Here is a 25,377-nt window from a genome sequence, read left to right on the forward strand (position 1 = left end):
ACTGGATTTCTTGGGGTACAAGGGTCTTTCCATTTTTTGAGAAGTATTCCCTTTGTTTCCTTTGTTCCCCTCTGTTCTTTGTTCTCTTCTCCCGTATTCTCCTATACATAGATGTACAAAGGAATGGCTTCTTGTGTAGAGGGAATTTCATCCCCTCTCCCTCCAGGATTGCTGACCTGGCCCATCCCACTTTTAAATGGGAGGTTTTCCTCAGTGGACATTAATAAAGGGGTGTGGCTTGAGCCTAAAGGAGTCTCTTTGTTCTTTGTTCCCTCACCACTTACTTGAGAAAGCTGGTGAAGGATGGATGGAGATTCCTACAGGATGGGCTACACCTTCTCAGACTGAGAGTAAGAAAGAGACTTTAAATCTACCTTTTTATCTGAAGTGATTATTAATAACCTGTATGGAAAATGATAATTTGCAGATATTAATTATAATATTCCTTTCTCCAATTTGTTAATGATTCTCCTTTTCTATGGACTTCAGATAACTGCTGGTAGTTTAATTTGATAAGTTTTTGCAGATGATACCATTTGAAATAGGTAAAAGATTGTTTTTTACTTTTGTAATATGTTTTTTTCTGTTAAATTTTTGAGAAAGAATGGGTCTTTCCTCAATTATTAGTCTTTTTATTGTCTGTCCCTCTGGCTTTCATGGGGTGTAAGGGCGTTTCCATTTTCAGGGAACAGATGTATGTCCTTTGTTTCCTTTGTCCATCTCTGTTCTTTGTTCTCTCATTTCTTCTACCATCCATAGATATACAAAGAAATTGCTTCCATTGTAAAGAATGTGTCTTTCCTTAAGTGTTAGTCTTTTCATTGTCCTCACACTGGATTTCTTGGGATACATGAGTCTTTCCAGTTAGTGAGAAGTATTTCCTTTGTTTCCTATGTCTCCCTCTATTCTTTGTTCTCTTCTCACTTATTCTCCTATGCATAGATGTACAAAGGAATGGCTTCTTGTGTAGAGGGAATTTTAATCCCCTCCCCCTCCAGGATTGCTGACCTGGCCCATCCCACTTTTAAATGGGAGGGTTTCCTCAGTTGACATTAATAAAGGGGTGTGACTTGAGCCTAAAAGGGTCTCTTTGTTCTTTGTTCCCTCACCACTTCCTTGAGCAAGCTGGTGAAGGATGGATGGAGATTCCTACAGGATGGGCTACACCTTCTCAGACTGAGAGTAAGAAAGAGACTTTAAATCTACCTTTTTATCTGAAGTGATTATTAATAACCTGTATGGAAAATGAGAATTTGGAGATATTAATTATAATATTCCTTTCTCCAATTTGTTAATGATTCTCCTTTTCTATGGACTTCAGATAACTGCTGGTAGTTTAATTTGATAAGTTTTTGCTGATGATACCATTTGAAATAGGTGAAAGATTGTTTTTTACTTTTGTAATATGTTTTTTTCTGTTAATTTTTTGAGAAAGAATGGGTCTTTCCTCAATTCTTAGTCTTTTTATTGTCTGTCCCACTGGCTGTCTTGGGGTGTGAGGGCGTTTCCATTTCCAGGGAACAGATGTATGTCCTTTGTTTCCTTTGTCCATCTCTACTCTTTGTTCTTTCTTGACCACTTCTCCTATCCAAGGAAGAATAAACAACTATCTCCCTTTGCAAAAAATGTGTGTTTCCTTTACCATCTTTTCATTTTGATTACACTGGATTTCTAGAGGTACAAAAGTGTGTCTATTTTGAAAGAAGAAGCATGTCCTTTGTTTCCTTTGTCCATCTCTGTTCTTTGTTCTCTCATTTCTTCTCCTATCCATAGATGTACAAAGAAATTGCTTCCATTATAAAGAATGTGTCTTTCCTTACCTGTTAGTCTTTTCATTCTGCTTACACTGCATTTCTTGGGGTACAAGGGTCTTTCCATTTTTTGAGAAGTATTCCCTTTGTTTCCTTTGTTCCCCTCTGTTCTTTGTTCTCTTCTCACTTATTCTCCTATACATAGATGTACAAAGGAATGGCTTCTTGTGTAGAGGGAATTTCATCCCCTCCCCCTACAGGATTGCTGACCTGGCCCATCCCACTTTTAAATGGGAGGGTTTCCTCAGTGGACATTAATAAAGGGGTGTGGCTTGAGCCTAAAGGGGTCTCTTTGTTCTTTGTTCCCTCACCACTTCCTTGAGCAGGCTGGTGAAGGATGGATGGAGATTCCTACAGGATGGGCTACACCTTCTCAGACTGAGAGTAAGAAAGAGACTTTAAATCTACCTTTTTATCTGAAGTGATTATTAATAACCTGTATGGAAAATGAGATTTCGGAGATATTAATTATAACATTCCTTTCTCCAATTTGTTAATGATTCTCCTTTTCTATGGACTTCAGATAACTGCTGGTAGTTTAATTTGATAAGTTTTTGCTGATGATACCATTTGAAATAGGTGAAAGATTGTTTTTTACTTTTGTAATATGTTTTTTTCTGTTAATTTTTTGAGAAAGAATGGTTCTTTCCTCAATTTTTAGTCTTTTTATTGTCTGTCCCACTGGCTTTCTTGGGATGTGAGGGCGTTTCCATTTTCAGGGAACAGATGTATGTCCTTTGTTTCCTTTGTCCATCTCTACTCTTTGTTCTTTCTTGACCACTTCTCCTATCCAAGGAGTAAGAAACAACTTTCTCCCTTTGCAAAAAATGTTTGTTTCCTTTACCATCTTTTCAGTTTGATTACACTGGATTTCTTGAGGTGCAAAAGTGTTTCCATTTTGAAAGAAGAAGAAGCATGTCCTTTGTTTCCTTTGTCCATCTCTGTTCTTTGTTCTCTCACTTCAAACAACTGTTGGTAGTTTTATTTGTTAAGTTTTGTGCTGTAGATACCTTTTGAAATAGATGAAAGATTGTTTTTTACTTTTGTAATGTATTTTCTCTTTATTCATTCAATGAGTTTGAGAAGGAAATAATAAACCACTTGAATATCTTTGCCATGGGAACCCCAAAGGACATCAGGAAAAACCAGACAGGACTAACCCACCACAAAGACAAAGGCCATCATTTTTTCCTTTGTCTACATTGCCTTCCATATATCCTCCCCTCTCTGCCCATTCTGGGGAGCCTGGCCAAGTTACAGTCATTTTCCCTTTTTTTTAGGGAGGAAAGTAAAAGTCAGGAAGACTGATCTGTGTATCAGGCAAATATGTGCAGTGTTTCATGCCAGTGGACCTCTCACCTCGTCGACAAGGTAGGTTGATGGTTCCTTTTATTACTTTCTTTAGATTTCCCTTTGATCTGATACACTTTGTTTCAAGTACTTTTAAATGTGAGCTGTCACTTTCAGATTATGGAAATGCCTGTCCTTACCATGCCTAGATACTCTTGCAAATATTCACAAAGTTCTTTCCATAATATGTTTTGAACGTTAATACATGTATAACCAGATCAAATTGATTTTTCGTTCCACTGGGATTGGTTGGTCTCCTTGACCTTGTGTTCTCACTGTTTCACACTGTACAGCACTTCTTTTGTGATCCCTTTTTCTAAAATCAGACACAATTATTAGTAACAGTTCTTTGATATTTAACAATTAATTGCAGATTTCTATAATCTAGGGTATGTATTGATATTTAGGCTAAAGGATATTTTAAACTTATCCTTTAATATAAATAAAACATTATTTCTAGTTACATGTACTTCAAGTACAAAAAATAAAAGAAAGAAAATTTAAATATCCTATTGCAAATAAAACAAACAATAAAATTTTTAAAATAAAAAATTCATAGTTCACATTCCATGACAATGTTTCAGCCAAAACAGTGTCCAACTTATAGATGGACTTTTATGATGGTATTATCTCTGATCCAATTATAGAAGGAGTAAATTTTTTTTAAATTGCATTACAAGATTCAGTTAATCAGTGTCAATTGACGATGCCCATTTTAAGTGTGAGCAATGAATCCAGGTGTCCTTTTCTCCAATTTTGATAGCTGTTGGAGTGGTTAACAGGACTTGAGACAGACCTTCCTAGGCAGGCTGAGTTCCTCCACTGTGCTGGAAGTTCTTTATATATACCTTGTCTCCTGGGTGTAGGTCATGGAGCAAGAAATCTATAGGTCCTGCTTGTGTAGTAGCTCCATATATGAAGCACTAAAAGTCTCTGCCCCCCCCCCCCAGTAATTATATGTATGCAGGAGAAAAAGGCTTAGCCTGTATAGGGGCATGTCCAAAAAGCATCTCAAATGGTGTGATGTGTACCCTGGGCCTTCTTCAAAGATAAAATAGAGCTAGAGGGATAACTTCATGCCATTTTAAGTGAGTCTTAGCATACAATTTTCCAATGATAGTCTTAAGATCTCTATTCATTCTCTCAACTTGGTCTAAGCTCTGGGGGTGATTGAGTACATCGAATTTTGGAGTGATCCCTAAACAAGATATATCAGAGATAAAACCAAATCCGTAAAATGAGTTCCTCTGTCTGAATCAATTCATGCTGACAGGCCAAAGCAAGGAATAATCTCTTAAGAGAATCTTGGCCACAAAATCCACTCTTTTGGGTACTAGGAAATTCTTCCAGCCATCTAGTCAGCTGATCCACTGTCACTAGACAAAATTTATAATGTCTAGCCTTTGGCATAGTGATAGTCAATTTGTAAATGCTCAAAAGGAGCCACAGGACACCCACCAAAGGCTGTGCCATGAAAGTCATTTTGATTATATGTTTGGCAAGTGGGACAACTGCACACACTTTAGAGGCTATGGTGGTTATACCAGGGACTATCCATACTCTTTTAACAGAGTCTACAATTCCCTGGGAGCCATTTTCTGGGTGACCATTATTGTGAACAGATTAGCATATTTGGTGATAAAATCTTCTAGGGAGTAGGAGTTTTCCTTCAAATGACATCCATACTCCATTGATCTGTTTTGCTTTGAACTTTTACTTCCATTTTTCCACTTCCATTCATTATAAGAAAGGGATAAATTTGAGTTGTTACTAGTTGTCAAAGTTAAAATTAATTGAGGTCCTTCTAAGGCAGTGATCTTTGCCACAGTATCTACCTGATGGTTCCCTCTAGAGACAGGGTCAGTTCCACCTGTATGGACAGAGTAATGAACAATAGCTAGGGTTTAATGTAGCTGGAGAGCAGAAAGAACTTCATTAATGATCTCCACTTTTGTGATACATTTTCCCACTAAGGTTAAAAACCCCCTTTGGAGCCAGCCATAGCATACCCACTGCATAACATAGATATCTAGGGTTTGTGTAAATTGTTGCCTTCTTATCTTTGGCAATTAGACAGACATGCTTTAGGGATATCAATTCTGCACCATGAGCACTTATATTTGAGGGCAGTGAAGCTGTCTACACAGTGGCAAATTCTGTGACTACAGCAGCTCCAGTATAGTGTATGCTATTCCTCATGAAAAAAGGACCATCAGTGAATAAAACTAAGTCTGGCTTGTCTAAAGGAGTGTCCAGGAGATTATCTTGAGGCTTTTCAGCCATGGACACTAAAGATTCAAAACTGTACAATGGTTTTCCTGAAACTGGTAAATCCTGAAGCAAGGTGGCAGGGTTAATAACTGTAAAGCATTTTAAGGTAATATTTTCATTACCTAACAAGGTTACCTCTTACCTTGTGAGTCTTTGATCAGAAAGTGCCTGTGTTCTATGCCTTAGCAACAATGCTTCAACTTCATGTGGGCACATCATGGTTAATGAGCACCTCAAGACACTAACAAAGCTGTGGCAGGTCTGCCTCTAAAACATGGTGGGGCTCCTGAAACTATGGGGTCCAGCTGGGGCAAATAATAAGCAACTGGATGCTGATTTTGAGTTAAAACACCTGTTTGAGTTATGTTTGAGTTTGAGTTTGTTTGAGTTAAAATGTTTGAGTTAAAACACCTGAAGCTACCCCTCTCTGTTTGTGTATATACAAAGTAAATGGCTTTTTGTAATCTGGAATGCCTAGAGCAGGGGCAGAAAGAATACCTTGTTTTAATTTTGAAAGAGCTGACAGGTATTCCACCTCTAAATCTTAAGTGGTTCAGGGACTGAATTTTTGTCACTGCTATGAAGGGTTTAGTGATTTCCCCATAGCAAGGGATCCACACCTAATTGAAAGGCTATTGTATTTTCCCAATGACATGTAATAACAATTTTCCATATGTGTTTTCTGAAATTTTAAGATCCAAATTATTTCCCTCCCAGAGATGGTAAGCAATTTATCTGGGTTCTACATGTATTATCATGCAAAACATTTCCCATATAGTTTGTTGTTGTAAGTGCATACCTAAAGAAAACTAAAACCTGAAAAGCACAAATAAACTAAAGAGTAGTATACTTTGATCCACCTTCTACCTCCAACAGTTTTTTCTTTGTCCTAAGTCCTTCAGAATTGTCCTGGATCATTGCATTGCTGAGAATCATTGAGCCTTTCACAGTTAATCATGGTACAATATTGCTGTTACTGTATACAATGTTCACCTGATTCTGCTTGTTTCACTCTGCATCATTTCATGTAGGTCTTTGCAGCTTTTTCTGAAATCATCCTGTTTGTCTTTTCTTACAACACAATAGTATTCCATCACCATCATCTCCCACAATTTGTTCAGCCATTCCCAAAATGATGGCTATCTCCTCAATTTCCAATTCTTTGCCACCATATAAAGATGTGTTAGAAACATTTTTGTACATGTAGATCCTTTCCCCTTTTGGGGGATCTCTGAGTAATACAGACCTATTAGTGGTGTTCCTGGATCAAAAAGATATGTACAGTTTTATAGCCCTTTGGGTGTAGTTCCCAATTGCTCCCCAAAGTGGTTGGATCCATTCACAATTCCACTAGTAATGCATTAGTGTTCCAATTTTCTCACATCCCCTCCAACATTCATCACTTTTCTTTAACTATCCTATTAGCCAATGCTTTTTTTCATATGAGTATTGAGAGCTTTGATTTCATTATTTTGAAAACTGCTTGTTCATATTCTTAAAAAATTTGACTTAGTTCTCCATAAGTTTGAAAAATGAGACCTTTATTAGAAAAATTTGTTATAATAAATTTTCCTAGTTTATTGTTTCCCTTGGTTATTTGGTTTTGTTCATACAAACTTGGTTACATCGGTTTTGTTCATATAAAACCTTTTACATTTAGTAAGAGTCAAAATTATTAATTTTACAATTTGTAATGTTTTCTATCTTGTTTGGTCATAACTTCTTTCTTCTCCAGAGATCTGCCAGGTAAGTTCTGTTGTATTCCCCTAATTTACTTATGGTATCACCTTTTATGTCTAAATCATATACTCATTTTTACCTTATATTGGTATAGGGTATGAGATATTGGTCCTTACCTAGTTTCTGCCATACTGTTTTCCAGTTTGGCCAGCCATTTTTGTGGGATAGTGAGCTCTTTGCATTTACCAAACACTAGGTTGCTAAGGTCGTTTACCTCTGTATATTGTATATCTATTCTCTTCCCCATCAAATCCACCCTTCTATTTCCTAACCAATGCCACATTATTGTGATGATTACTGCTAGATAGTACAGTTTGAGATCTATTACTGCTTGATATTTTTGATCTTTTGTTCTTCCAGATGAGTTTTGTTATTATTTTTTCTAGTTCTATAAATCTGACTTTAGTTGAAAGGTATTTTGTCATTGTGTTCATATAATTCCTATGTTTGTCTTGGGAAATAGATTGCCCAGTGTTTTATATTGCCTCGGGTTATTTTCAATGGAATTTCTATTCAATCTCTTGCTGCTGGACTTTATTGGTAATATATAGAAATGGTAATAATTTATGTGGATTTATTTTATATCCTGTGATTCTTCTAAAGTTGTGAATTATTTCCAATAGATTTTCAGTTCATTCTCTAGGATTCTCTAAGTATTCCATCATATAACCTGCAAAGATTGATAGTTTAACAGCAGAAAAACAACTGTTTGATCACATTGTTCAATGGGGAGATGATTGGGGATGTAGACTCTAAAATGATCACCCTAGTGCAAATATAAATAATATGGAAATAGGTCTTGATCAATGACACTTGTAAAATCCAATGGAATTACTCATTGGCTATGGGAGGGGGTGGGAGAAGAGGAAGGAAAGAACATGAATTATGTAACCATGGAAAAATATTCTTAATTAATTAAACTTCTAAAAAAACATGGCAAGAGTGAAGAAAAAAAGATTGATAGTTCAATTTCCTCTTTGCTTCTTTTAATTCCTTCTATTTCTTTTTTTCTTTTATTGGTAAAGCTGAGGTTTCTGGTACAATATTAAATAATAGTTGGTGATAATGGGCATCCTTTCTTCACTCCTGATTTTATTGGGAAGAATGACACTTAGTGATGGTTTTAAAGAGATACTACTTTTCATTTGAAGGAAAAGTATCGAATCCTCTGCTTTCTAGTGGTTTTAAATGAAATGGATGTTGTATTTTGTCAAAGGCTTTTCCTGCATCTATTGAGATAATCATGTGATTTCTATTAGTTTGGTTATTGATATGGTCAATTATGCCAATAGTTCCTAATATTAAACCAGCCTGACATTCCCGGTATAAATCCCACCTGGTCATAGTGAATGATCCTTGTCATATATTGCTGTTGCTGCCTCTTTGCTAGTATTTTATGTAATATTTTTGCATCTATTACTAAGGGAATTGGTCTATAATTTTCTTTCTCTGTTTTTGCTCTTCCTGGCTAAGGTATCATCATATTTGTATCATGAAAGGATTTTGGTAGGATTCCTTCTTTATCAATTTTGCCCAATAGTTTATATAGCATTGGGATTAATTGTTATTTCAATGTTGGATGGAATTCACTTATGAATCCATCTGGCCATGGGCATTTTTCCTTAGGGAGTCCTTTGATGGCTTGTTCAATTCCTTTTTTTCTGAGATGGGATCATTTAAGTAATCTACTTCCTCTTTTGTTAATCTGGGCTATTTATAGTTATACAAATATTCATCCATTTCACTTAGATTGTCATATTGATTATCATATGATTGGTCAAATTAGCTCCTGAAGGACTTATGAGAAAGAATGCTATCCATGTGGAAAGAGCTCTGAGTTGGAATTTAGCCTCAGGCATCTGGCATCTAAAAAGAAGACCTTGGGCCAGGCAAGTCAGAGTGACACAAGTCAAGTTCTCTTTCCCCATTCTTGCACCTGAGTAAGACTGAGAGCCCAGTTGAATGTGTCCAGGATCTTTCCTGAGGCACAAAGAGGTTATTTGCCTCTACTGTGTTTATGCTGCCAGCATGGGGCCTGAGGAAGGCCTTGAAATCTGAGGCTTCCCAAGAGAATTCTGTTGGCAATTCTTCAAGATACAAATGAAGTATCACCTATTCCATGAGACTTCTCTCCACTTGGCTTGCCAACTACTTTGCATTTTCCTCCTTGGCCTGTCTTAGTATTTCTTCTCTTTAGACATGGTGGTTTTTTTCTGTGTCCTTGGTAGGTAAGCTTCTAGTGATTAGGGACTGTGTCATGAATCCTGTTGGCAGAATGTCCAGCATCTATCTAGCACAGTGCCTGATAGCTCCTAGGAACCTAATGAATGCTCTCAGTCTTACTCAGGTGCAAGAATGGGGAAAGGAGAAATTGGCTAGCTCTCATTCTGTGTGCTATGCACACAATAGGAGCCTCCTAGCTAGCTTAAGGTTGAATCTATGAGCAAGTTGTAGCTCTAAGCCAGAGTAATGAGTAATGAGGAACTTCTTGACTTGTGTCTTCCTTCTGCAGCAGGAAGTGGATTATGCTATTGTTGTCAATTTTTAAAAAATGTAATTTATGGTTGGAAAGGGATACATGGTGTGAGGTGCTGATCTGTGACAAAAAACACATCCTGCTTTTTGCTGAGGTTCTTGGCCAAGTACCAGAAGCTGTTGCTTTTGGATTAGAGGACCTTTCCACAGAGATTGTTTGTTTTGAATGGGATGGGAATTTGCCCAGGGACTTAGGTGAGGAAGGGAGGGATGGAGGAAGGAAGGGGGCCAGCACCAATTTGGAGGAACTCTGGGAACAGAGATAGAAAAGGAGCAAGATGCTTGTGGTGTGTGGGGGCAAGAGTGTGGGGGTGTGGACAGAAGAAAAAGGAAGAAGGCCCACACATGGGGGCCACATGTGGACACATGCAGGAGAAGAAGACAGGTGGTACCCGCAGGCCAAGGACAAACCCTGGCTACTCCAGCCTTTACAAACAGAAGAAAGGCATGACAGAAGACAGAACACAGGTGGGGACCAAAGACACTGAACTGTGGGCAGAGCAGAGTGCACCAAAGGTCTCCTGGGGGTCAGAGTTCTCAAGTCAAGCCTACATTGGATGTTCGTTCTGTGGCCGCATCAGTGGTGGTGGTGATGATGATGGAAGCAGTCTGCATGTCTCAAAGCTCTTTCATCCCTCCTTCCCAGCCCTCCATACTGCCTATGAGGTTCCTGCCCTCCTTGGACCATCGTTCCCTCATATTTTCTGTTTCCTCCATCAAGATATGCCATGTGTGGCTTCCTCTCCCTCTCCCCATCCCCGAGAGCCAGCTCATGTGACAAATGGCACTTTTTGTTTCAGGGAGGACATACAAAGGCAGCTCATGGCTATGAGACTGCGAATGAAGACTAAAGTCTTTTTGGTGGGAGGCAGACACTCTGAGAACATCGCTGCCAACACCAGCCTTGCTTTCAGAGGCAAAGACAAGACAAAACAGACAAGACAAGACAAGACAACCTGGGCTAGATACTGCCTCACGACAACATAGGGAAACCATCTCTTTACATTCAGGACACTTAGATAACCCGCTGGGGGTGAACATGCAATCTATGAACATCATAAGTTTCCTTTATGAAAAAACATTGCCTCCCACTTCAAAGACGAAACATTTGGGACTGGCAACAGTCTCTGAGAACATTCCAGTTATTATAGTCTGTTCTGGGGAGCGCTTCTAGACTCAGAGCACTCTGTGGATGAGATCCTTGTGGCTGGAGACAATGCTCTGGAAACAATGCTTTGCTAGATTATCCACGAGAAAAAAATTTCAATACTCTGACTTTCAGCCAACAAGACTTCAACACAGGAGACAAGAGTCTCTGAAAACATTCCAGTTGCAAGCCTCTCTCTGTGGATACACTGAGTCTCCAAGCGCTTTGAGGACAAGACTGGGACTGGAGACACTCTCTCTGGGAACACTGCGCTTACTTACTACCTGCTTTCTCTCTGGGGAAACACATCGAGTCTCAGAAGGCATCGAGGAAAAGACAAGGGTTGAAGTCGCTTTCTGAAAACTTTGTATTTACAATAGGCTGGCTGTACATGCAGCTAGTCTGACAACGCTCGGTGAATGAGCTACTTACAGTTGGAGATACACACTCTGACAACATGCAAAATCGAGACTCAAGAGAAGCAACCAAAGGTAAATATCAATGGGAAGTCATGGGGTTCCTTCCACTGAGCCTGGTGCTCTGGGTCCTCCCTCTCTCCCAGTAGCCACTCTTCCTCTCCCCCCCCCCCCCCCGGAAAAAAATCCCTTCAAATGAAGGAAGAAAAACTGCATCTCACCACCACCACCACCACCACCACTACAGCAGCCACCACCTCTTAGGCCACAACCATGACCTCCATGGGTATCACCTTATAAGGATTTGCCTTGAAATCTCAGCTAGGGGAAGAGGAAACCTTTGGACACTCTGCCCACCTCCTCAGCCATTTCTGTCTTCAGTACATCCTTGCTCAGGTACTGTATATTTGTCCGTGGTCCCTGCTTGTTGCCTGTCCTCTCCTCTCTGTGTCCCTTTTTGGCCTTCAAGTGTCTGCCTACTCTTAGTGCTTTTGGGTAATTCCAGCCAGGCCCCCATATGGCTATCCCCTGGTATCCACTACTTTCTTGCCACATTTTCCACTTCTTTGTCATCATTCCCTCTCATTTTTGAACCAGGTGCCTAATCCCTGCTTGCATCAACAGAGGCCTCCTTCTGACCTTCCTCTTTCCCTTCTTCCAAGTCCCTGAGCAAATGCCCAATATGTGCATAAATTCTCATTCTGTCCAAATTGATTCATATAGAGCTTTGCACAACTGTCTACTTAGAGATAGCCAGAACTCTGAGTCTACCTTTTTCTGCATTTGATGTGGTCCCCTCACTCACACACACACACACACACACACACACACACACACACACACACACACACTGACCCATCTGGACATACCCTTCCTTTGACCCAGAGATACCACTCCTAGCAATTTCTTTTGGACCTTGAAGAGACATGGATCAAAGATATGTAGTATAGAAATCCTGGTAGACCTTGGGCAATTTCCCATGAGCCCTTTTGAAATTCACTATCAATTATGTTCCTGATTGGAGAAAGGAAATGGCATCCCGCATCTTGGTTTCATGATGCTATAAACATAACAAAGCAGTTATAGGTTGAATGGGGCTTCCTGGGAAGGGATTCTACTGGCCTCAGGTTTTCTCAAGCAGCTTTCTTTATGCTCTTGGATGATGAAACTAGATACATGATTTTCTGTGATGACAAGTGACCATTGTGAGGCTGACTGATGCTGACTGGAGGAACCACACTGTGCTTGTGCTACCATGTCCCCATAGAGTCCCTCTCAGGCCCAAGTGAGTGTGACTAGTTCAGGTGGTTTCCTGAGAGGCTGGCTGGTGGAGCTTTCCATTGTCTGTAGTACTGAAGTGATGGTTTTGCAATATTACAGATCAATTCAGGTGTTGTATTGGCCATTTTGGCCAAAAATCAATTGGGGACAGGGCCTTCTCACATTTGAGGGATAGTAGGCAATAGAGAAAAATGGCAGGAATCTAATTCAGGTCAACAAGTACCTGTTGAATTCTCAAGAGGTGAAATTGCCTAAGTTTTGGAAATTGCTTTTCTCTTCACATGGAAGAAACATACTTTCTCCTCCTCCTTCTAGTCTGAGAAGTTCTGCAGAGATGAAGGTCCATTAGTGAGATGAGAGTTCAAGAGGGTCACATTGGCAGAAGAATAGAGGCCATGGTACACTGGAAAGAACAGTTGCATATAGAGTTGGAATTTCCAGATTGGAGTCCTAGTTATACTGATGTTTCCAAGTATCTACCTCAAACTTCCTTGCATATCTCCTTTGAGAATACTCCTGGCTTCCCTATTTTCTTTTTGTCCACTCACTTTGCGCTTCCCTGATTTGTCATATTTGCCCAAATCTTCTGTTTCCTTCATAGCTAAGCCTAGACTTTTTTTTGCAATTCTTTGCTGAAAATTTTATTCAGTGAGCTTCATGAACCTTTTGCCTGGTACATGGCCTATACTTGTGGTTGCCTGCCCATTTCCTTAGTTTGCACTGCTTGGTGGTCCTCTAACAAGGCTGGCTCTTTGGAATGCAATTGGAAAAGCAAATTCATTGGCTTTACCAGCTTCATGGGGAAGTTGTGATTTGAGGCACTGCCTAGGGGGTGAAGCCTAGCCCCTCACTTCTGTAGTCCCTGAATATAATGTGGTATGGTGAATCACTTAAGGTCTCTCCCTCTAGGTAAGTCCCATCACAGTCTAAATTGCAGGCAGAGAATATGGAGTGGAGGCATTTTGTTTCAATGGGAATTTCCTCCACTCCAGCCATGTGCAGTCCCCATGGCAGCAGCAGTGTGGTCCAGATGCCTCTTCCCAGCCTTCAAGGGCTCTTGGCTAGATGGCTGGGGCCCCTAAGATGCACTGGGTTTCCTTGGTGATGCTCTTGGTGGTCAGGGAAGCATAGTGAAGCCTGGGAGGAGCCCCAATCCCCAAGTCCTTTCTCATTTGGGGAGCTGCCCAACAACAAGTGCCTCTAGCTTACTCTGGTCTAGGCCTGATGGTGGGGGGGCAGAGGGACTTGCTGGAATGCTTCCCTGTCCCTCCCCTGCCCTTCCTGAACTTTGTCTCTTCATGCCTGGAGCAAGGAGGCTGGGAGACCCTCCTTCTCTAGATACCCACCCCACCCCCATTCCTCTTGGGCTCTTGGTCAGGAATGCAAGTCCCATTCATGAGCTTCTGGTTTGCAGTTACAGCTGCTCCTGCCAGACTCTTCCCTTTTGTGGACCCTGAAGGCTCCCTGTCTCTCCCTCCCCCCCTTCTGCTTTTGCAGAAAGGGACCTAAGCCACCATCCCAAGCTGAGCTCAGCCTCTGTGCCTTGCTATTGGTCCTCAGGACCCTAGTCTTTGTCAGTCACATCTCCAGGGAGAAGATATTCTGCCTCTCCCCCATACCAGGCAGGGTGATGGGGGCTGAGAGAATGGCACAGCATCCAGAGCCCCCTCCTTTTGTCCTGTCTCTTCCAGTTATAGAGCAGCCCAGCCCATCTTCTGCAGTGATGTCATCATGCCCACCCTCCTCCAACCCTGTACCTTGGTCTGTTTTCCTTGTTATCTATGTCACTGCTCTCTTTGGATTTATCCAAATATTATTTTATTTGTTTGCAAACCTAATATTTTCCATTTCTTAACTGCTCTATTTTTAATAAATATTAGTTGGGGGGGGGAGCTGCATGTAGTTCTGGGCCTGAAGTCAAGAAGACTCATTTTCCTAAGTTCAAATCTGGCCTCAGACATCTGCTTAAATGTGTGATTCTAGGCAATTCACTTACCCTGTTTGCCTCCATTTCTCATGTCTAAAATGCATTGGAGAAGGAAATTGCAAACCTGAGTATCTTTGCTAAGAAAATACCAAATGGAGTCAGGAAAGGGCCAAACAACAGTTGTTTTCCTAATAACCAATTTGTAGTATAGTTGGAGATCTGCTGTGAGAAACAAACCCCCTTTTCCCCTCTTCTTCATTATTAGCTTTGAGATTCTTTTAACTCTTGTAAAAATGTTAATGATTTTTTGCTTTCTGAAATCAGCATGCCAACCCATATATCCTTCCCTACTTGTGTACTATCCAATGTGACAAAGAGTCAGTACAGTACTTCTGTTAGATGCGTTCAGAAAAATGCAACGTATAACACCTGTAGACCTCTCAACACTAAAAAAAAGTGTAGGTTAATGGTGTCTTTTACTTTTTGTTCTTTTGAATTCCACTTTTTTTAATATCCTGCAACTTTATTGCAATTTAGGAATCAAATTAGAACTCAGAATATAAAAAAATTTTAGTCAAAATTTCAAGTCTCAAATGTCTGTCAAATTAAGCATTTGTACATCAAAATTTTAGTTCATATATCACAATTTTGGGGTCCAACTAAGTCCAATGTTAAAACTTAGAAGAAAATATTTGGAAGTCAAAATGACCAGATTCAGAAGTCAGACCAGATTTAGAACCTAAAATTTAAAGTCAAAATTAAAGAAGTATAGAGTCAAAGCTTGAGAGTTAAGATGTCAAAACTTAGAAGTCAAAGTGACAAGTGTCAAAATGTTAAAGTGGGTGAGTTGAGTTTTGTGAATCAAAACTTGGAAATAAAAATTGCGATTAAAAATGTCAAATTTTGGAAGTCAAAATTCACCAATCATAATGGATAATTTTGGAATCAAGATTTGACAGTCAATATCAAAACTGTGAAGTTAAAATTAGGGAGTCAAAATGTAGAGTCAACAATGTCAGAAATTGAAAATCAAATTTTAAATGTCAAAATTTATGGTCTAAATGTCAGAAATTGGAAATCAACCTTCATGTGTCAACATTTTTTGTCAAAATGTCAACATTTTGGAATTAGTATTTAGGAGTCAAAATGTCAAAATTTTCAAATTGAAATTGAAGAGTCAAAATTTTCAGTCCACATGTCAATCTCTTACCCAACATTTAGAGTCTAAACTGAAAGTTAAAATGTAAACATTTTGAGTCCAAAAATGGAAGTTAAAGTGTTTAAATTTAACAATCAGAATCTGAGGGCCAAATGTAAAAAATTAGAAGTCAATGCATTGGTGTCAAAATTTAGTAGTCAGAGTTTTAAGTAATAAGTCATATTTAGAGAAACAAAATTAATGATTCAAAATATCACAATTTAAGAACCAGAATTTCAAGTGAATATTTACAGTCATAACTTCAGAATTTATAAATTGAAATTTAGCATGAAAATTTTATATCTAAAAATTTCAGAATAAAAAATATATAAGTCAAAATTTCAAGTCTAAAATTTTTGAAATTGAAATGTAGGAGGCTAAATTTACAATAAAATTCCAAAATTTGAAATTGAAATTTGGGGATCAAAATTTTGAGTCAAAATGTCACAATTTGGAAATCAACATTTAAGAGTCAAATTGGAAGTTGACTATAAAAATTTGCATCAAAATGTCTACATTTCAAATCCAATATTTGTGAATTGGAATGTCAATATATTGGCATCAAAATTTGGGATGATATGCAAACTAAAGCAATCTGAAGCTACTACCTCAAACTGATCAGATTGGCAAAATGGATAGAGAAAGGAAGTGAAAGTAATTATGATGGATATATGAATTGATCCAGCCAAATTTTGATGTCCAAATGTTGACAGTCTGAATCTCAAGCGTTGATTTTTAAACTTTAAAAATTTTGCTCCAAAACTTTAATTCTCCAATTTTTAATATTTTTACTTAATGTACTAACTCCTACATTTTGATTGCAAGTTTTGACTCTGAATTTTTATCACGTTGACTTTATAAATCTTAACATTTGACTCCAAAATTTAACCTTTTGACTTAAAATTTTAACCCCTAATTGTTGATGACCAAGATGTTGACATTTTTACTCCCAAACGTTCAACTCGAAATTTAGACATTTTGATTCTAAATTTTAATTCAAAATTTTATATTTGGGGGTCAGCTCAGTGGATTGAGAGCCAGGCCTAGAGAGGTCCTAAGTTCAAATCTGGCCTCAGACACTTCCCATCTGTCTGACCCTGGGCAAGTCACTTGACCCCCATTGCTAGCCCATACCACTCTTCTGCCTTGGAGCCAATACACAGAAAGTAAGGGTTTAAAAAAATTTTATATTTGAATTTCAAGTGTCAGTCTGACTGATGGGGGTACAACCTAAGAGACAATGAGAGACCAGAGTAAGGTAAAGCTTTAATGGAGGAAAGAAGTGGCAAGGAGGGAGTACAATGCAAGAAGAGGTGGCTACAGAGTCCCACACGGATTGGGGAATCATAAGATCTTATACTATTAAATAGTTTTAGGTGTAATACAACTTGGGTTGATTCTCTGGAGAAGGTGAACTGCTTGGATTAACTTCATTGGATGTCCCTGAGAGGGGCAGGATGTTGTTGGCAACATTTCATTGGCTTTCTATCACCTACCTGGGGTTTTCTTGGTTTCCTGTTGCCTAGTTGGGGTCTCCAGGTTTATCACCAATATTTTCTGCCAAACTCTGATAACCAAAACATAATATTTTTACTTAATTTTAACACCTAAATTCAATCCCAAAATTTTTAAATTTTGAATTAAAATTTTGACTCCTAGATACTGATTCTCAAATTCTGACATTTTAAGCCTACATGTTGACTCTTAAATTTTGATTCCCAATTACTGATAATTTGAGCCTAAGTTTTGATTTCAGTATTTTTGCCAAGAAAACCCCAAATAGGTCATGAAGAGTCAGACACAACTGCACAACAACAAACTACCCTTAAATAAAAGCTAAGTAAATATGATTAATAAATATCAACTGATTATCATTAGGAAACCAGACTGTGTGTGTGTGTGTGTGTGTGTGTGTGAGTTCATGAGCTAAAGGGTTAAATAACCAGCCCCTAATTCTTTATAGCCATCCTTACTCCTAGGAACCTGACTAGTTAATACTAGAAGAGATAAGAGAAAGTATCTCGAAAGCGTCCACTGGCTTATAACACTCAAATACGTCAAGAAGTATAAAGTCAGATATCATAGCTCAGAAACTACCAAAGTTATAGTAAACTTATAAAAAATGAAACAAAATAAAATAAAAATAAAGGAAAGGAAATAGTAATGAAATAATACAAGGCCCCAAATCTATTGCTTCTCTTTACCTTTGTCATTGGTCTCTTTCTCACACAATTCTTGGTGTATAGGTTCTTACTGTTGTCTTTTACTGAAAGCTTTTGTAGTTGTTTAACCATTTGCTCTACAGTATTTTTGCCTGTTTCTCATTCTTCAAATTTTACCTTAGACTTCTTGCTAAAGGTAGTGGTCTAGACTTGGGCCTGTGCTTGTTGAGTTTTATACTTCTTCAAGAGGGGGTGAATCATTCTTTCTCCTTGTCTTTCAGCAACTTTAGGTTCAATTCCAGAAGGTCAATCTTGTATGCAGATTGGAGCAGTTTTGCAAGCATCTTGAAGAGTTCTTAGTCCTCTTCAAAGATCTTAATCTTCTGCTCAGGAAGAGAAATGATGGGCTCAACTTGTAGGTGTTGGGTGGAGTCCTTCACATGGGTTTTCTTGGTAACTGCCATCAGAGCTGAGAACAGTGGCACTGGTGACTGAACCCACAAGCATTTCCATGATGAGTACTTGCAGGGTTTTTTCTCTCTGTACCAATGCTTACTTGGGCCAGACAAATGACTCTTGGATTTTTTCCTCCTTGGATTTCTTGATCAGACTCAATGTGATGCTTCTAGGTCATTGTGGAGGGACCTGAGTAGAATCGCTTTGTCCTACTGCCTGTCTTGGCTCGTTTCCAGTGGTTTTTTGATATGATATTTGCCCTTTTATGGAAAGACAAGCCTTTCACTCAGCTGATAGGCTTAGACTTTGTACTTTGCATTTATCACATGAAAAAAGTCCTATCTTCAAATTTCACTAATTTTGCATGGCACAGAGGAAAAATGACTGGCTCTGCATTTGAGGGACTTGGTTTCAAACATCAATGTTGCCACCTGTGTGGCCTTGATCAAGTCATCTAACTTCTCTGACTTTCAGTTTCTTTATTTGTTAAATGAAACTTTTAGACAAGATGACTTCTGTGGTCCCTTCTAACTCCAGATATATGAACTGTCTGCTAGTTTTCTTATCTTGATTATATTTTAAAATCTGACTTCATTTCAGTGGCTACTGCCCTTCATATCACCTTTCTAAAGCACTCCATTTTCTGGGTGTACACCTTCATAAACCCACCATCAAAGATTTGTCTAAAGCCGTATATTAAGTAGAGTAGAGATCTCTCTGCTCAGATATCATTAACTCTGAGAGGTTGCACTGATAGGGTTATCCTGCTCTTTGCATGGGAGTGGACACAGATACAGTGGATCAGATATTTAAAATAAATTTCTCTCCCTATAAAGGAAAAATGTAGGAAAGATAAGATTCTGAGAATAATTGATTTAAGTCCAGGGGTCATATTAGATCATGGACCATATGCTCTTCAAGTTCGATCAGAGATAAATGTTGTACAGAACTTCTTTTAAGGTGAAAAAGAGGAACTTACAGGAAAGGGGAAGATTTTACAGTAGGGCAACATTGCCAAGAATATTAATATTTTACTTTAAGATAATATATTGAGAGAATGTGAAATACACAACTAAAAGCAGCAGAGAAGTTGAGGATTTACAAAATTGTAACTTACACTTGGCAATGTATGTATAACTGCCAGTTTGAGAACTGGTGTAGTTGGCCTTGATATAGTAAGGGCAATGCCAGGAGTCTTGTGCTTTTGTGGTTTCAAGAGCTTATGCTAGCTGACAGAAAGGGGATTTCAAGCCATTATATCTAATTAAGTCTATTCTTAAGATTATAATAAAATATATTCTTATTTAATGAAGCATATTTTTCCTTGAAAGTTATCCTTAACTAAATGATTAACTTGACTGATTAATTAGGTGTTCCTTCTAGAAATAACAATTTCTTTTAAGAAATCTAGGTTGGTTTGACTTAGCTAATAGTCCTGGCTAGCAGCTAAAACTAATTCTTACTAAAAAAAATCAGTATCAACTATTACTAAAGCTTAATAATTTCAGCCTGCCAAGCAAGTCCTATGAGATCTCTGGCATTTCACTGACTTGCTTGCCAGGCTGAATAAGTACCATTCCAGGACTTAGTCATGGTTATTGAAGCCAACTGTCTACACTGGAGTATAGTGCTCATGCAGACAAGCTTGAGCTTGGAGGAATTCCTCAAGGTAGGTATGGCACTTCTTGAGGTTCCCTGATATCTGGTCTACCTACTGGCCCAACTGGGATCTTGATCTGCTAGTTGTTGGAGTCCATTGAAGGCTTCCTGGGAGTATGGGATGCTTCTTGCCTCTTGATGATGCTAACCAAGTTGGTTCTGACATTCTAGGGGATTCAAACCCAGGAAAGGACACAATGATCAACTGGTTTTACATTATGCCAATTTGCTTAACATCCCTAACAAGCAAGAAACTGTTGGACTATCAGTAGATTTCTTGCAAATCCATGTTGTGACCAGACTATTCAGACACTGATTCCTTTTTCCCCATTGCCAGAAATCCCTGTTTGGTACATCTTGTGTCCTGGTGAGGACACCCAGGCACCAGGCCATCTTTGTGAAAAGACTACTCAAGTCCATCCTTGAGGACAGAATTTCTGATACCACTAGGTCCAGGAGAACAGACTTACAAAGGGCATTCAGAACAATGATGGGAGAATAGCATAAGGAAACCACAGCTCAAGAAGTAACATTAAGTTTGGCCTCTTAGGAGCAATTTTAGAAACATCTTCATCCCCAGACTTTATTGCTTTAATCTCGGCTTGTCCAGTCTCCTATCTTTTTTTAGGACTTCAATAGCTGAGATGGCAGAAAGTAATCTCAAAGTGCATGTAATTGAAATAATTTGTTTTATTGATCTGTAGTTCTGACTAGTTTGGGTATATGCCATGAAACCTTAACAAATACTAGGGATCCAAATGATGTGTTTTCATGAATTATATCACCAAGTTTCCTCCCTAGACACTTCTCTTTTTACTGAATTAACTTTCCTCTTTTGATTAGTTCTTCATTCTCCCCCTTTCTATAATTTTCTTCCCTCAAGTTTAATGAAAAGTATCTTCTCTAACAATTGATCACATTCTATTACATTCAGTTGGCTTTTTCCATGACCACTGTTTATGGGGAATGGCTTCCAGACTCAGACTTCACAGAATCTCACCTGAACACCTCAACAGTGTAATAATTGTTGACATTTAGATAGCACTTGGTTTAGCTTCATATTCTACTTACCACCACCACCCTAGACTCCCCCCAAATACTCATTCTAGGACCATATTTGTACGGATCTTAGGATTTGTTTAATGAATTACAAACACATGCATTGCAAGTATTTGTAGAAGAGTACTTTGACCCCCAAAAGTTCTTTTTCTACCATAAATCATTTGACCTTGGCTCAGAATCTGTGATTTGCAAGTTGCAACAGAAATAACCCTTACTTTAGAGGCAGACGAGGTCAAAGTTCAGATCACAACTTGGTCACTTACCATAACCTTGGACAAATCCCATCACCTCTCTGGCTTGGATATACTTAAGATTGATTCCAGCTCTAGTTATATACTGCTAAGATTCCCTTGACTGAGTGGGAACTTCTTCAACCAAGCAAATTGTAATCTGTCCATAATTTAGATAAATTTTAGGGTGTTACTTGTGTCTGAGAAATTAAGTGACTTAATAAGTAAATACTACTGGTTCAGTCTTTCACTCCCAGTCAGGTCCACTAGGCAAAGAGGAGCTGCACAAATCTATCCCAGGTACTTCCCTGAAATCTGACTTCATTGCCCCAAGCTGTGTGGGAGTACATTGGGCTAGTCTTTTACACTGCCATTCCCCTGGATGCTGCACTGCTGGACAATTCTCCCTTCTCACTCTAGTGAGATGTATTCCTCCTGCTTTCCTTTGTTTTGAGGTGATTTATTTTTTTATTTGTATGTAGGGTTTGGGTGAGTAGAGTATCCCTTACTTACTCCACTATCTTAGCTCCCAGTTCAAATCTTCATTTTTCTTACTTTATTCCATTTGTTATCAACAGTAAACATCTATTGAAATCTTATTAAATGCAGAACACTGTTCTGGTCATCTGGGACATAAACATTTTGAGACTGTCTCCCAAGAGCTTATGATCTCATCAGGGAAGCAGAACAGATCCATTGAAGTAAATTCTGGCATTCTTTCCATTTGATATATGTATTCTCTTTAATTCAGGGACTCTGTTCATTTCTGGAGTAGAAATCAATGGCACAGACCTTCAGATCTTGTGTGAAATGGATAGTATAGACAACAAGTGTTATAAGAGTTCAGAAAAAGAAAGGATCATCAAGCTTGAGAGCACTTAAGGAAGACCTAATGAAGAAGTAGGACTTGAGTTGGGCCCTGGAAGGCATTTCACATGAACAAATGTAGGAGGGAAAAAGAAGCACCCTACAGGGGAAATAATGAGGAAACCTGTTTGGTTAGAGATGTAAGGTACTAGCATGAAATACGATAGTTGAGGTATTATAAAAGCAAAGGCTTAAGAGTTGGAAGGTCATGTAGGCCAACCTATACATGAACAGGAATTCCCTCGACAATGTCCCTAGCAAGTGGTCTTCCACTCAACCATTTCAAGTGATGGAATGGAAGGAGAGAAGCTAGCTCTTTGGGTTTTCTGTTCTATTTTTTGAAAGTTCTATGTGGTAAGAAAGATTTTCCTTACACTGAGCCAAAATGAACTTTCTTCTGTGATATTTATCCACCAATCTTATTTCTTCCCTCTGGGGAAAAATGTTTCCTCTTCTGAGTGACAGTCCTTCACAATGCACTGACTGGCTATTAGATGAAGTCAGCTCACATGTCTAACCTCAAGACTATTCCTCTGTGTTCTATACATTCCTGTTTCTTTCAACTAATCTAGGTGTAGGTTAACTTAACAGAATAATGGATTAGAGGGAGAGGAGACTATTAGGAACAAACTGTAATAGTTTAGGGACAAATTAAAGGGGCTAGTAGAGAAGGAAGGGGAGGGAAACAAGAATTTATTAAGTGCCTACTACTTAGCAGGTTTTGTGCTAAATATCTCATTCATGCAAAGATCTCATTCAATCATTCAATTGGCTCTTCCTTAAAGGTCCCTTTCTTGATTCAATACTCTTCAAAAAAGGATCATTGGTTCAGAAAAGACCAAAGGGCAAAATGAATATAACATTCTATTCCTCCGGGATAAGAAAAAGAGACAAGAGCCTTCACTGAAATATTAACACTGCCAACTTCTCATTCTTTGAACAAAGTTTAAATAAAATAAAGATGGGAGCAAAATTGCAATTCATACATAGTGCACTTCTCCAAACCATCCTGCTTGCTTCTAGACCCCAAAATCCCTGCCATTAGCTAACCAAAATGTGCATGCGGAAGGTTTCAAAACTGTTAAAATTTAAACAAAATAGCAAAAGATTCAAATGAACATATATGTTTGTAGATAAAGATAACTTTGTAGATAATAAAGTACTGTATTATGAATAAAACTATTATTATAGGAGGTCAAAAGTTACTCTTCAACTATAAATTCAGAATACAGTCACCCCCGATTCCCCTTATCATTAGGTGGAAAGAGATCTTTAAGACATTCTGCTTCAGTTCATTATTTCCAAAAGTTCACTCTGGATCTCTTGATGTAGTATGTGATTTCTGCAAGTACCCTTATAACATCTTCTCCAGAAGATTTACTTTCCTGGTCCAGAGTGTTGGTGATTTTCCTTTCCTAAAATTACTTTAAAAGATGTTAAACTTTAGATTATAGGATAATTATACAATCCCCCCCCCTCAGGAGGATATAGACCAACACTATAACCCAGGATGCATGGCTAAACTATGAAGCATATGAATCAATTCTCAAAAAAAACAGTAGTGAAAAAATTAGATAAAATATATATACCCGAATCCCATGTATATAAAAATTATGAGCAAAAACTTAAATTGTAACAAGTCCTTGACTTACCAGCAAGGTCCAATTGAGGTAATTTATGTCCTATAAACATGTAGGACAGTTGCAGTTACCCATCATCAGTCAGGAAAACTGCCATACTATAAAAAAAGAAAAGAGACAAAAGTCTGAGGTAAAAGGGAAACATGATTCCCTGGTCTGATTTTTTTCCTTTAATCACAGTAACAGGGGAGCCAAAGTGAAAGCCAGAGGTATTTGTATAACTGGAGACAGGAAAGTCTAGTGTCTGCCAAACAACCACTTCCCTGAATCCCTTCACTTTGTGCTTCTTCACACTGTGTGCAGTGGCTCATTAGTAGTCCCTTCTTCCTCAATCAAACTCAAATATCAGTTGAAGTCCCATAATATTTAACAATTAATGGCAGGTCTCCATAGCTTTGGGGTATGCAATGTTATTAGGGCTAATAGGTATTGTAAACTTATCCTTCAAAAATATGAATACTGATTTCATATACTCAAGTTTAAAAAAAAGAAGAAAACATCAAATTCCAGTTAGGGTGAAAGAAAGAAAAAAAATCATGTTGCATATCTCATTAAACAATGGGTCATCCAAACAGGTATAACAAAACAATTTCTCACTCAAAAGCAAGAGCTATCATAATTTTTTTCACCTGGTAAAAGCTCGGTATAAACTTTGCTACTTAGCAATAATTAGCTATAAGCTGATGCTAAACAGAATCCAACAGATCCAAAAAATACCACAGTTCCCAAGATTAGAACCTCTTCCTTCCTTCAATTGTATTGGTCTTCTCCCATCTCCCCCCATGCACTTCTTTATGAAATAAATAAATAAATGAATGTATATTTATATATATATATTTATTTACCCCATTTTATCTTTTTCCATTTCTCTTAGTATTATCCTTTTTTGCCCCTAGTTATATATATATATACACAATATATAGACATATCACCCTATACAGTTTATCACTGTAGCCCCTAGGTATACTTCTTCTAGCTACCTCAATGATAGCAATTTTTAAGCATTACCAATGTCATATTTTCATGTAGGAATACAAATTATTTGAACCTATTGGGTCCCTGAAATTTTTATTCCCTTTAATCACCTTTTGGTGAATCTCTTGAGTTCTGTTTTGGGGCATCAAATTTTCTGGTTAAGGCAGGTCTTCAGGAATGTTTGGAAATCTATTTTATTAAATGACCATACTTACCCCTGCAAGAATATAGTCAGTTTTGCTGGGTAGTTGATTCTTGGTTGTAGACCTACTTCCCTTGCTTTCCGGAATATTATATTCCATGCCTTCCAGTCCTTCAGTGTGGACGCAGACAGGTCTTGTGTAATTCTGACTGTGACTCCATATCTGAATTGTTTCTTTTTAGCAGTTTGTAATATCTTTTCCTTGGTTTAGAAGTTCTTAAACTTGGCTATAACATTCCTGGGCATTGTCAATTGGGAATTTAATGTGGGAGGTAATCTGTAGATTCTTTTAACTTCTACTTCACTGTCTTGTTCAAGAATATCAGGGCAGTTTTCTTGGATAATTGTTCTTTGTAGGTCATTGTTTTTATCTTTTACCTTCTTTGTCTCATTTTAAAGCTGGTCAATTCTGGCTTTCAAGACTGTATTTTCTTGTTTTAGTTCATGT

At 38.2% G+C, this 25,377-nt stretch overlaps 1 long non-coding RNA gene across 5 annotated transcripts in view; it reads left to right on the forward strand.

Annotated features, from left to right (window-relative positions):
- The window catches only part of LOC100032737 (uncharacterized), a 245,500-nt gene that overhangs the window by 35,813 nt on the left and 184,310 nt on the right, over window positions 1-25,377 (forward strand). For 3 of the 5 annotated variants that reach the window (XR_008914597.1, XR_008914598.1, XR_008914599.1), the window contains 2 exons: window positions 3,092-3,182; window positions 10,508-11,345. This is a non-coding gene — a long non-coding RNA (uncharacterized LOC100032737). The other 2 variants (XR_008914601.1, XR_008914600.1) reach the window with 2 other exon arrangements.

Source organism: Monodelphis domestica, chromosome X (genome assembly GCF_027887165.1).
Source record: "Monodelphis domestica isolate mMonDom1 chromosome X, mMonDom1.pri, whole genome shotgun sequence".
Lineage (NCBI taxonomy): Eukaryota > Metazoa > Chordata > Mammalia > Didelphimorphia > Didelphidae > Monodelphis > Monodelphis domestica.